This window comes from Zeugodacus cucurbitae, chromosome 5 (genome assembly GCF_028554725.1).
Source record: "Zeugodacus cucurbitae isolate PBARC_wt_2022May chromosome 5, idZeuCucr1.2, whole genome shotgun sequence".
Taxonomy (NCBI): Eukaryota; Metazoa; Arthropoda; class Insecta; order Diptera; family Tephritidae; genus Zeugodacus; species Zeugodacus cucurbitae.
The window spans coordinates 55,281,766-55,294,417 of record NC_071670.1 but is presented as its reverse complement, the minus strand read 5'-3'; the positions used below and the strand labels follow the sequence as shown (position 1 = coordinate 55,294,417).

Below are 12,652 nucleotides of genomic sequence, written 5' to 3'. Positions count from 1 at the left end.
CAACCGAACAGAATCAAACTGAACTGAACTGATTCCACCGTCGTTCGCCATTCGCCACGATGAATCTCACAAACGCAACGCAACAGAGTTGCCCCCTTCACTGCTGCCCACAAACTATGCAAACTACCTGCCCTCATCAGCAGGCGCCAACGGCATATATATGTATATGCTGAGCCACCCGAAGGAGGTGTTCGCCAGCTCGTCAGTTCGTTCGTTCGTTTGTTCGTTTCCTTATGCCCGCACAGCGTTGCACTCCAGCCGAAGGCGTTTCAGCGTCGTGTGTGGCTGTGTTGTTGTTGTTGTTTTTGTTATTACGATTTTTGTTGTTTTTGTTTGTGTCTTCATACGAATTTGGCTGAATTTTTTGGTGTTATTGTTGTTGTTATTTTTTTTTTGTTTTTGCTTGCGAAGTGCACGTGTGAAGCTGGTGGGTGTCAGTTGGCCAGCTGTTACAGGAGTCACTTCCCACGCTTCCGATTCTACATTCACCTTCGCACTACATACACCCACATACGTGCCACATGTACATATAGAAGTGTGTGTGTGTGTGTGTGTGTGCGGTTTGTTGCAACTTTTCTGCTCTGTTCCTACTTCGCTGCTCGATTGCATTGTGGCTTCCGAGATATTAAAGCACCTTTTCTTCTTCTTCTGTTTCTGCTGCTTTGGCTTCGGCTTCTATTCTGTGGCTGTCGATTCCACTTGACTGGGGCGGATAAAGAACCAAAACAAACGTGCAACAGAATGTAAGAACAACGGGAATATAAAAGCGACAAACGAATGAACTCCATTCAGCAAACACAAATGCATTTGTTCCATATATATGTGTTTGTGTGTGTATGTGTGCAACCGTGGCATCTGTGTTGCATATAGAAATTGATTGGAAATGGAAAGTGCATGGCAATCGCTCGATATGTGTAGCGGTGAGTGGGGTGGAGTAAAGTGTGAGTAACAACAAAATGTGGGAAAAAAGGCATTCACTTTCCCGCTGTGCGCCGAGCTTGTACTCGTGCATGTACATTTTATTATTGTTGAAGCACTACATCATAGTAGCTGCAGCTGGAGCACTATGGTGCACTTATGCAAGCGAGCAAAGTATGTTATTCAATCAATTCGGAAATATTCTGGAAATTTTTTAATTGGGAAAGTTTCGAGCAGCTTAAGCGACACTTAAGAAAATTGCATGAGTTTCGATTGTGAGAGATTCACGTGAAAATACCCGGCTTATTGACAATGGAGCAGCTGTTATACAAAGTAAAATACTTTGTGGGCGTTTGCCACATTTTTTTTTCACCGAAGCGGCATAGAAAAGTTGAAAGTAATGAGGAAAATAAGTTGTATGTCAGTTAGTTTGGGTTAGGAAAGTGATGACTTCGGAGAAAATTATGAAAATTGTTTGCGCTCAGCATTTTAAAACTTTTTATGGCTTACAATTTTTAAAAGAAGGCGACTGCAACGAAATTATGTTACGTAACAAAATTGCGTCACGCTTCAAATAGTTGAAATTCGTGAAACCTGTACTGATTTTATACTTTTATTATGTATGTATGTATGTATTTAACGGTATAATATTTGAATGCTTTAAAAAAAGAGAATAAGAGGTTGCCATCCGTTTCAAAATTTTAATTTTTCAAAAGCAAATTATATGTATTACAATAAGCACAGCAAAAATAATATATTTAATGCCATTCGCATTAAAACTATTTGTTCGAGGGGGTTGCCACATTTTTTTTAAATAATATAATATAATTTAATATAATAAAAAATAAATTTTAAGAGATATATTATTAGTTAAATATTAAGTCAGATACCAGTTTAAGTAAACACAAATGAAGTTTAAGAAAAATTTCTGTCAGAGATGTTTTTGGGAAGAGTTGCCACCAGTTTAAATATTTCAAGTCAAAAATATTTATGTGATAAAGAAATAGCATGATATATACACGAATATTCAATTAATATGTTTAATGAAACTCACAACTAATAATATTTTTGTAGGGGTAGCCACCTGTTTAAAAAGTTAAATCAATTAATATAGCAGGATTAAAGAATTATCAATATATCCAACTCAAACGCTTAAAGAGTGATTTCTGTCTGAGTAATTTTTGAAAAGAATTGCCACCTGAATGAACAAGATTCAAATTACACTAACGCTTTATATAGGGTTACAGTTAAAATTTTCTTGGTTAAAAGTGGCCTTTCTTATTAATGAAATTGTGGAAAATATAACAAAGTTTCAGAAACTTTTTAAATAATTTTTGAGATGTGTTGCCACCTATATTAAAATTTATTGATAACATTAACAAACAAAAGTTGCTAAGAGAGTATTATAGTTTTATTCACATAACGGTTGTTTGTAAGTCATAAAACTAAAAGAGTTAGATATAAGGTTATATATATACCAAAATGACGGTGACGAGACTAGGCAAAATCCGAATGTCTGTCTGTCCGTCCGTGCAACGGATAACTTGAGTAAAAGTTGAGATTTCTTGATGAAACTTGGAAAACATGTTCCTTGGGACCGTGAGAACACGCCCACAAAATGGCGAAAACCGAAAACACATAAAGTGTCATAACTAAGCCATAAATAAAGTTATATAAGTAAAATTTGGAACAAAGGATCGCACTAGGAAGGGGCAAATTTGGATGTAACTTTTTTGAGGAAGTGGGTTATCTCACTAACGAAAAACGTCAGAAATACTAAATTTTACAGAAGAAATTGTAGAAGAAGTTGCACTCAGATTTACAAAATGGAAAATGGGCGTGGCATCGCCCACTTATGGGTCAAAAACCTTATCTCAGGAACTACTCGACAGATTTCAATGAAATTCGGTACATAATATTTTCTTGACACCCTGCTGACACGTGTGGAAAATGGATGAAATCGGTTCACAACCACGACAACAATGAAGATAGCGAAATAAAACTTTACACAAATACTGTTTATGATCTGTGGCATAACTTGTGAAAAAATTGTCGAAATCGGACTATACATTTTCAAAGCCCCGAATATCGAATATGAAGAATTCAGTGCCCCATGGTAATTTTTCGCCGAAAATTTCGGTAATCTCTCAAGTATCTTAATTTAATTCAGAGGAAATATTTTTCTTCTAATAGTGTGTCTCTGTACCAGAAATGGTTAAAATCGGGTCATAACTTCCCCTAGCTCTCATATACCTAATTAAAGGATTTTCAAATTGGGTCAAATTGTGTGTTATCTTAATAAAAATATATTCATAAATTTCGAGAATCTAAAATGTGCGGTTGCACCCGAACTTAGTCTTTTCTTACTTGTCTTACTATAAAATTGTTACTAAAATTCGGTACTTCAGTTTCAAAACTAAATGCTTGGAAGTTTTGTAAAATTTAAACATTATGAAATCGATATATTCGTTTGATATCAGATTGATCTTAGTTTATTTCAGATAACAGAGAAGTTAAACTAGGCTAGAAGTTCAAAGAACAAAACCGATTAAAATTTCGTGACTTTGGAATTCATATTATAAGTTAAATAAGAAAACTGGGCACTCTCGATGAATTTGTACCCAGATGGAGCTCAGAAAATCAAATTAAATTTTTTTTTTTTCAATTCAATTTCAAATATCCTTTCGGGAAATCATCTTTTGATGCTAATACTCAATAAATCAAACCAAAAAGTTAAGATTTTTCATGAAAATATTAGTATATTGTCTTTTTTTCTTTATATTGCGATGCTCAAACCATATTGCCATTATTAATTCAATTAACATGGCGGAATAGATTTTTATATAACTCATTAAATTTTGACGACAAGTGTTGAGATATTTTTCTGATTTTTTGTAAATTTTCCATAAACTGGCCACACCGGATATTGCAATGAAATGCTTCCGCTGTGGCCAGCGTCTATTTTTTTCTGCATCATTTATATATATTTTTAGCGCAATTCGACTGCTGCAATCATTCACAAATTCACATGGCATTTGCACATTTCAGTTGCCGGTCAGTTGTATACAGTTCAATATTTGCGCTAAAAATAAAATTCGACATAAACAAATTGGTGGGGCGTTAATAATTTGATTTGCACATTTCATTTGGCTGAACCGGAGCATAAAGAAAAAAAAATCAAAAACAAAATGGAACACAATAATAATAAAAATGGAAAAGCAAAGTAAAACGTTGGGAATGCGAATTTTGCATTTCATTGCAATTTTTGGTAACATACCGCTTTTGTTGTTGTTATTGTTATTGTTGCGTTGCATTGTGTATTCATTTGTTGGCCGGTGCAATGCGTTTTACTGCCGTGATCAGCGAAATTTTTTCGCGGCAATAAATTGATGTGTATGAATTTAATTGATTTATTTTTGGCAGAAAAACGAAAAAAATAAAATGAGAATAATTAAATACGTTAAATGGGTACTTCAGCTAGTGTGTGATGTGTCATAAGTTGACGGTGAAATGAAGACTGATACTTTTTATACTGTAAACTTATTTAAATACCTAAATATATAGTATGTTCATTAATGGAGAATAAAGCAAGAACATATGTCTATAAAAAAGTACTATTTTTCTTTACTGAGTGAAGATCAGTGATCACCAAGAGATCAGTTTCTCGATCACATATATTGTCTTGACTTGAAAAAATACTTAATTTTTAAACAAAGATTAGGTTAGGTTACTACTGAACTGATCTCTGCCGCGGAGTTTGTTGTCGATTTTGACTTTGAGCAAGAATGATCGTACTAGTAATTCGTAAAAAGACATTCGAGCTCATTTTGGTAATATTGCCTTGACTCAGGGGAGAACGATATATATCTAATACTCGTTCTATTCTATCCTTCAAACATATATTCTTATTTAATTTAGATTTTGGATTTAAATTAAAGATTAAAAATCTTATGGTCTATATAACATATTTATTAAGATTCTTATTAGACCTAAAGGGTATACTGTAGAGGTAATTAATTCCTAAGAAAAATAGCATCAAACCTGCTGTCAAATTGAACTCATGTCTTTGGCAATTATGTTCAGATCAGCTATAGAAAGATTTACGTCGGTTCAATGTTCCAATCCTGAATAGGATCTATAAAATCCCTTGCACCTCTCGCAAAAATTTACAGAAGCAATATTTGTCAATACTTCATAGAAACTGAAGGATCGGCCAGGTAATTTATTCACTCCGTTTTGGCTTTATGGCTCCAAAGGGATACTGCAACAAACTTTACATTACTTAGATGTTATTAGAACGAACTTTCTGTAATCAAATCCTATCAAGGTCATTCGATTTGACTTCATGCTTCATATTCATAGGCATACGTACCCATGCCTTTATTTCCTTTCTTAATGGAAAAATTTTATATTAATTTATTTGACATTTATGATAAATATTCTACAAAGCCTTGACAGCGTCCTTCGTTAACTAGTAAAAGTTTTAAGTCTGATTAATTAATTTTTATGCAAACAGTACATACTTACAAACACACACATACAATTTCACACTTAAATAAGAAGTGCTTCACAAATGCCAATCAATAACTATTTTTAGTCAAATTTTGGCCTAAATAAACAATTTGCCTATTTTGGGGTTTTAATCTAAGATAGGCATGCTCTAATTTGAAAAGGGTTTGCAAAATTCTCAGTAGACATTCGACTGGATATACATTTCAGCAGAAAAATGATTAGAAGCTTTGTTGTGACAGCAATAACTTAAGCAAAGTGTGGCACAATTGAATATCTATTGTTAAGTATTGGTTTGAAAAGGTTATGGGCCGAAGGCAATAAATGAAGAAAAAATACTTTTGGTGGGAGGAAATTGTAATGGGCGTTTGTATATTATTTGGATTTTTGAGAAGGGTTGTCAGTTTTATTTTTGTGCAGTAACTACCAGACGAGGTTTCAGACAAGGTGACTCACTGTCGTGTGATTTCTTTAACCTGATGCTGGAGAAAATAATACGAGCTGCAGAGCTAAATAGAGAAGGTACAATCTTCTATAAGAGTGCACAGCTACTGGCATACGCCGATGATATTGATATCATTGGAAACAACACCCGCGCTGTTAGTTCTGCTTTTTCCAGACTGGATAAGGAAGCGAAGCGTATGGGTCTGGTGGTGAACGAGGACAAGACGAAATATCTCCTGTCGTCAAACAAACAGTCAGCGCATTCGCGTCTTGGCTCCCACGTCACTGTTGACAGTCATAACTTTGAAGTTGTAGATAATTTAATCTAAAATCACTCTTGCCAACAGGTGCTACTATGGACTAAGTAGGCAATTGAAAAGTAAAGTCCTCTCTCGACGAACAAAAACCAAACTCTACAAGTCTCTCATCATTTCTTCCATTCCATTCCGCGCTGTTTTGGACTCGGCTATAACCGCGTAAGCGGTGTCTACGCCAGTCAAGAAGAAGAACTACTAGATACCGTTGTTCAAAAGTATAATTATGCCATTATAATTTTTCCTTCTTAATGCAAGTAATTCGGGGAATCTGAACTAGTTGAGTTTTGAGATGAAGCAAATTCATGTAGTATAATCTGTTGTATTTGCTGTAGTTGTAAATAAAAATTCTAAAAATTTGGAGTAATGAGAGCCGATCCACATAAAATGCTGACATCATTTCCAAGATTTCTATTTTCTTCATTTTTTATATCTTTGTATATGAATTCCTTGATTAGACAATTAAAAATTGGCAAAATTTAATATATAATTGTTCTCAATCAACGAATTAATAGAGTAATTAGTAATACAAGGATTTTCCTGATCAAGCAATTACAAATTGGAACAATTTAAAATCTAATTGTTCTCAATTAACGAATTAATGGAGTAATTAACTAATTGTTCAATTAGCACTTAATTGAGTATAAATTAAATAAAATTAATTAAGATTGAATTAAGTAAGTTTGAACATGGAGCGTTGAGTATTTTTTTTAAATCTTAATTGCTTCAGCTAATTGAACAATTTGAGCACGACATTAATAAATTAATAGAGCGCAGTTTTTTTTTTCAACTTTTTCGAAAATTTTAAAAGAAATACAACTGATTTTGCTTTTGAGCACCCTTTAAATGTCTTCTTAGTGTGTTATTATCGTTCTTAATTAATCTGATAATATTCGAGATTTTTTAAAACAAATTTTCGATGCTCCTTTCAGTAAATTTATAGATGAATATACAGCTCAGCTCAGTGTGATTTATATCTTAGAATGATAAGCTATAAATTTGGTTACTAAAATATCAGAGTTCATATGTGACAACTGTCAAAATTCTCTGAAATATCATCCACAGTACACCCTGCATCGCACAACCAGAAATATTAATTAGTTTACGTGCGAATAATGATAATTAAATAATTTCAAATTACACCAACACATAATAAATATTTAACACCAGTTATTAATCTATTTAGCGCCGCAATATATACCGTTATCAACCACATATGATATGTGTATATTTTGAGGCCAACGAAAATCCAATTATTGTAAATAAACGTACCAATTAAAAAGCTTGTTAGGGCCAACCAAAATACATACTCATATATAAACATGATTTACCGGCTGGGAACTGGAACTGGATATAATGAAGGAAATATTGTGCCAAATTTACGGCTGATTTTAATTACAACACAAGCACAACAACAACATATGTATAGGAGTAGTAGTGCAGCTCACAGAGTACATGCAGGCACACGCTTACTTATCCATGATATGCCCTATTTGTTTCCCCATTTAAACTCTTTGCACACACACACACCCATACCATATATATGTATGTATATATGAACATAGGTGGATAAGCGCTTGTGTATTTTGAGGCTTGTCGGCACATATTTTTAAGCCAAGTTATTTCGGTGCTGAAATTCCTTTTGAATGGCTATTGCCAGAGCAAATACACATAAAAACAAGCGTGTAAATATACCGTTATACATATGTGAGTGCATTACCTGCAATCAAATGCAGATAACGACACACCGACACAGACAGACGGACAGATAGACTGACAAATAGTCGATTGCTTTGCAATTTTTATGCTTTGGTGTTGTTGTTGTTGTGACTTTTGTTGCTGTCACAGCTGTTCGCTGCAACCTATTTGTGTGCCACACTCATACAACAGTAACAACAATGTAGTGTGTGAGAGTTCACATATATATATAGATATATCTTCAGCTGACAAACCCACTTTGGGGCCCGCACAAGGGTTAACGCATGCCATGCACCATGCACCATGCACCAGCAAACCAACACCAGCACTTACTCACAACCCATTTGCAAGCAACTACCACTTAGTACTTAAACATATAAGTGTACTATATAGATATATACATACATACATACATACATACATACATATGCCGATGCAGTGGGGTGTGTAAGCTTGAAGTGTTGTTGCATAAAGGTGGCTCAAATTGGTAGAGGAAACGCTTAAGCGTTGAAGGTGGCGCAAATTTCACGGGGACGATTGTGGAAATTTCTCTCGACGGTGGTGGGGCTGTGGCAGCCAACTACAACTACTACTACTAGCAGTTGTTGTTGTTGTTGTTGTTGTCCTTACGAAGCACAGCACAGCACAGCTTGTGTTTGTGTGTCATTCGACATGTCCATGCGCATATGTTGATGGTGTTAGTGTGGACTTTCGCTTAAATCGAATTTATGGCAGGGGTTAATAAACTGCAACTGGGTCACTAGGACGGCGTGCAATTTCGAATAGCAGCAACAACAACGACAGCAAGAAAGGAAACAACAACAATAAGAATAACAAAATCAACAACAACAACAAAGACAACAACAGTAAAAAGAAAAGCAACAACAACAATAAATAACAACAACATTAACAAATGCAACAAAAACAAAAACAAACAGCATAACAATAACAAAAATAATAATAACAACAAAAACAATAACAACAAAGTGATACGATTACATGCTCGGGCCGCAGGCAACGGAGTAGTCGTAGTAGGCAAAGTGGACTCTCAGCAAGCGAGCAAGCAAGTAAACAGGCGAGCAAATAAGCTAGTCAGCGCGCAGATAGAGATATAGTAAGGCCAGACGGACATGGGCGACTATAGCTTTTTCTTACATGTACATATATATATATATATATATATATATTTGCGTTGTGTTCGTGTGCTTATTTCAGCGCCACTAAGCCAACATTTAGTTAAGACTCACAGAGCTGTAGCGCCACCAACAGTGTTTAGCATGTCGGCCTGTTATCTTGTGGCCTGACGCTTGTGTTGTGTGAACGTCTTGCAACCGAAAATACTAGCATTGAAATGTGACCAACTGACAGACTGACTGAACTTTCGGCGCACTCACGCGCCAACTTACTCTTTCAGGCACACACACATGCATACATATAGCTCAAACGCCAACCTAACAGCACGACACTCTGACCGTCCGTCGATTGTAACCTCAATCACGGCGGATTTAGCGAAAATGTGCGGGTTTGAGCACAACTGCGCCTGTAAGTATGCCACGCTGTGGAAGGAGAACACACACAAAGCAGCTGCGTGTGCGTGTGTTCTTGACTAACCACAGTTGAAGGTGTTGAACGTTGAGAAATTTGTTTGGTGCAAATTAACTTTGAGCTCTTCATTTTGGCCTCCAAAAATGGGTGGAGAAAACAGCGGTGCGCGTCGCCGTTATCAAGCCGCAGGTAATGTAAATTGGTTTTATGTGGAGGAGAATGAAAACAAAAAGCAAAAAGTGTGTGACGCTATGCGCTGCTTTCACAAACAAATGCAAAATGGCCAACGATATTTAAGTGGGTGTAAGCGCGCATTAAAGGTGAACCTGTACACGTACCACGTACAAGTGAGGGTCGTGAGGCAGTGTGCATAATATATTTCGTTGCATTTTTGAGTGTTTTTGAATTTTGAATATTTATGTATGCACTTAAATGGGTTTTTATAAGCAAGCGTTTAAATATATAAGTATAAAAATGCTAAGTTTTTAAGTGTGTGATATGCAAATTTTTTGGAATAACTATCGAATAAACTCAGATATACGTACATATATGTATGTACATATTCAAGTATGTAAAATTACACTTTGAATTGTTGAACGTGTGAGCTTACTGAGGCTTAATGTTCAGTACGTTGAATCGTGTTATCATCTAACTAACTACAAAAGTGAATCATTTGGCAACTTTCTCAAAAGAAAGCAGTAACGTAGGTTTGGGTAGTAACTAAGCATATTTTTTCAATATATCAAAAAATAATATATAATTTCAATATATAAAAAAATATCATATATATTCATTAAAAAGCCTAAAATAATACAGAGGACCTTTTTGAAGTGAATTTCAATGAGAAAAGCATACCTTGATGATTTGTATTCATTCATCGCATGCTTGAATAAATGTCACGCTTTTATTCCCCAAAAAAATATCAAATTCCAAAATACAAATAGCTATTAAGATTATTTTATAATTTTAAATTACTTTCTTATTTTTAATACAACTGTTCAGTCTATAAAAACCAGGCTGACTTAGTACCAGTTCCTTTTATTATCTTGTTGCATGACGTGAATATGGTTGAAATGGAATAATAACCACACCCACCTCCCCTACAGAGGTAATACTGAACACTTCGAAATGATCGCAAACTCATTAAGGAGAAACGCAAGAAGCGAAATTTTATTACAAAATATATAGACAAAATTATATTAAAAGACAGCATTCGAATTGGTAAAAACTGGAAAATGGGCGTGGGTCTAAGCATCTACTCGACCACTTTCAATGAATTTCATTTTTTGCCATTTTTTATCATCCCAGCGGTATAGTTTGAATACGGACCAAATCCGTTCGTAACCACGCCTACTTTCCTCATATCACGATTTATATAAATTAGACACCAGTGAAGATACCAGAATAAAACTTTGCAAAAATACCGCATTTATAGTTTGGCTTTAAAAATCGCCGAAATCGGACTATAACTTTTCAAGGCCCCAAGGACCTCAGTGCTTATAATAAAATTTTTACCGAAAATATCGATAAATCTCTAAACGATATTCTAAAGAAATTTAAAAGAGATGAGTATCTTTGATTAATGTGCCTCTGTGTAAAAAATGGGCAAAATCTGATAATAATTTCCTCTAGGTCCCATATACCTCTTATACGGGTTTTCAAACATTCGGTGGTCTTAATACCTATATACGGTATCGATTAATAGATTGCGATATCTTAGCAAAAGTGTACGTAAAATCGTTGTTATTTTTGATACAGTTCAAATCGATCTAGGAATTATCCCAGCTTCCATATGTCATAGATAAAGATTTTCGTGAAGACTTTATGCCGAATATATAGGTAAAATTTTATGTTATCTTAATAAAATTGCATAATTAAATTGGGGGAGAATAAAATGTTCGGTTATGCCCGAACTTAGACCTTCTTTACTTGTTTTTAATACAACATAGAGTAGATCAAAAGTATATGGATTATTTGATAAAAAAATTCACGTAATAAAATATAAATTTGATTGGTTATGCTGTAATAATTCCGATTATTTTTTTTTTAATTTTAAGAACTCCCAGAAAAAGATTTCTACTAAACTTTTCATGTGCTCCAATAATTGAGAGATTTTATACCGAAGATAACTCTTTGAACTCGTTGAATTATCAAAACATATTTTATAAACTCAAACGCACACACTTGTACTATATCTACACATATAATGCATACAAATTTAACAACCGCCCCTACATTTACAAATTTCGTTTATCCACTCGCTAACTCGCTGGCTCGCTCCGCGCCGCTCCTCTCCACCCATGTAGTGCATTGCTTGCACTTTAAGATTTATTGAGCTGCACCGTTTAAATGATAAATGCCTTTTTGCTGTATTTGAAGTTTCCGAAAAGTATATATGGGTTAGCGCGGACGATTTGGGTTTACCTCCCCCTAATAACTTTTATGCTTTCATGCTACATGCTGAGTTTTTTCCCTCATTTTTCCACCAATAAAATGTTCAACTGTCGGTGATAAGTTTATTGCACTCGCTGCTAGTACATGCACACACACCAACACACATACACACTTTCGTACATATGTATTCGCAGCAGTCGATTGTTCGTTGTCGCTGTCGATTTTTGACTTCGATGGTGCATTCAATGGCGATTTTGTTTTTTGCGCTTTCGCCGTTTGACAATCGCTAGGGCGTGTCCTTTGACTCTTTAAGCTCAGGAATGTGGCACAAATTTTTTGATTTATAACTAGATATACTGTCATGGCAACGTACGAATGGTGTGTGGAGTGGTGGTATAATTGTGTTATGTAGGTGTGGAGGGGTGCTGCACTATTTGCTGGTGAATTAATGAGCTAATAAATGCATTGAATTTGTTTGAAAACTATTGGCACAAATAGTTCCAGAGGTGGGGAATACTATTTTGTTCAGTCGTTTGAATTTTAATTACCAAAAATGCTGTCAATAACAATAAAGGTAGGCAACGTTAATGAATACTGAGTATAACATCATTCATAATGCAGTGTGATCTTTTTATTGAGAATAAATTTAATTGAAAAATAAAATATTTTGATATTTTTATACTTTTCTGGGTATTTTTTTATTTTTTAAATTACTATTGTTCATATACTACAAAAAAGTTGCCTACATTTAGGAGGTAGACAGAAGAATTCCCAAAAAAAGTATGTAGTCCAGTTCTTTATTGGGGGGACGTCCTTATAACATAACCTAT

At 34.7% G+C, this 12,652-nt stretch overlaps 1 protein-coding gene across 1 annotated transcript in view; it reads left to right on the top strand.

The window, feature by feature from the left end:
* The window catches only part of LOC105209024 (synaptic vesicle glycoprotein 2A), a 46,966-nt gene that overhangs the window by 20,956 nt on the left and 13,358 nt on the right, over positions 1-12,652 (top strand). The window lies entirely within an intron of this gene.